Raw genomic sequence first — 2,035 nt, forward strand, 5'->3', positions numbered from 1 at the left:
CTTAGGATTTTGCTTTTCTATGGGATTTTTTCTGTGTGCAAATGTTGGTGTCTTTGCATCTGCATGTGTTTCTTATGCTTTTTAATTGGCTTTCTCCCCCTGTTCGCTGATTTTGTCTTATTCTGTTTTTTTTTTTTTTGTTGTTATTTTACTTGCTGTTTGTTTTCTAAGAAGAGATAGAAATAGCAAAAGAAAGGGTATGGACAGGAGTGTGGGTGATGATCTGGGAGGAGCTGAGGGATGTGAAACCACGATCAGGATACATTTTATGAAAATTATATTTTCAATAAAAAAGATAAAAAATTTCTCTGCCCATAACATGCTAACTTTTTTAACTTTTAAGCTCCTTTCCCTTACCCCCATTTCTCACTGAAATTTTATTATTTCTGACATACAAACTATAACAGAAAATCATCTTTGGTGCTGTGATGGCACTGAGCATGTTGTTTCCTCTTTTTCAGCTAGTCCCAACATTGCCGTTGTCAAGGGCATTGGTCAATAGGGATGGCCAGAATAATAAATGCTTAAATCCTTTTCTTTTTAAAAAAATATTTTTTAAAATGCATGCACATGTGTGTATGTGTGCACCGATGTGCTTTTCCATGTGTGTGCTTGGTTGATATTGGATGCCATTCACTGACAAACATCTCCTGACCCTTCAGTATTTTTTAAAAGAAGGAAATGAATATAATGACTAGAAAGTATTCAACACAGTGCTTTTTGGTGCATAATGGTGATGATGATGACGATTTCAAAACTTCTCAGGGGCTGGTTCAAGCATGATGGAAGCTTGAGTTCTATTCTATCTAGAACATATATTTTCTATGTTCCCTCATTTCCTTCATTATATGAATCTCTTGATTTCTGGCTTGATTGGCAGATCTTCCATGGCATTATCCAGCAACAACTCTGAATCTTCCTTCTCTGAATTCCTCCTCATTTGCTTTCCTTACTACCAGACCTGGCAGCATTGGCTGTCCCTGGCCCTCAGCTTCCTTTTCCTCCTGGCTATGGGGGCCAATGTCACCCTTCTCATCATCATCAGGATGGAGGCCTCTCTGCATGAACCCATGTACTACCTGATCAGCCTTCTCTCTCTGCTGGACATTGTGCTCTGCCTCACTGTCATACCTAAGGTCCTGGCCATCTTCTCATTTGACAACAAATCCATAAGCTTCTCTGCCTACTTCCTCCAGATGTTTTTTATGAAGAGTTTCCTGACGATGGAGTCCTGCACTTTCGTGGTCATGGCCTATGACCGCTATGTGGCCATCTGAAAGCTTCTGCAGTACCCATCCATCCTCACTGACCAGTTTGTGGTTAGGGCTGCCATTTTTGTTATAAGCTGGAATGTCCTTTTTTCTCCCTGTCTCCATCCTTTCCGCCAGACTAAAGTACTGTGCTCAGAACAGCATCAAGAACTGCATCTGTACCAATCTGTCTGTGTCCAAACATCACCTTCAATAAACTATATCAGCTTGTAGCAGGTTGGACTCTGTTGGGCTCTGACCTCATCCTCATTGTTCTCTCCTACTCTTTTATATTCAATGTTGTGCTCAGGATCAAAGCTGAGGGAGCTGTAGCCAAGGCCCTGAGCACATGTGGTTCCCACTTCATCCTCATCCTCTTCTTCAGCACAGTCTTGCTGGTGCTGGTCATCACTAACCTTGCCAGGGAGAGGATTGCCCCAGATGTCCCTATCCTGCTCAACATCTTGCATCACCTCACTCTGAACCCCATCGTTTATGGGGTAAGGACCAAAGAGATCAAACAGGGAATCCACAACTTGCTGAGGAGGTTGTAAGAAGTACTCAGTGCCTTTAGAACTGTTAATAAGTAATAGGGAATAGGAAATCATTTTTGTATTAGAAAGAAATTAGGAATTTAAATCCTAAACAACTTTTGACTCTGATTTTACAAACATCTTAGGCAGCATGAAAAGCATTCACTTACAAACCCTTTTCTTTTTGCCATTTAAAGATGGAACATGCAGAGAGTCTGGTTATGTATATTATTGTGTTTTCTTTAAATTTTT

General features: G+C 40.5%; 1 pseudogene; it reads left to right on the plus strand.

The window, feature by feature from the left end:
• Nucleotides 1-887: 887 nt before the first annotated feature.
• LOC101984088 lies at nt 888-1,804 on the plus strand (annotated as a pseudogene).
• The last annotated feature ends 231 nt before the right edge of the window (nt 1,805-2,035 follow it).

This window comes from Microtus ochrogaster, unplaced genomic scaffold, assembly GCF_000317375.1.
Source record: "Microtus ochrogaster isolate Prairie Vole_2 unplaced genomic scaffold, MicOch1.0 UNK1521, whole genome shotgun sequence".
NCBI lineage: Eukaryota > Metazoa > Chordata > Mammalia > Rodentia > Cricetidae > Microtus > Microtus ochrogaster.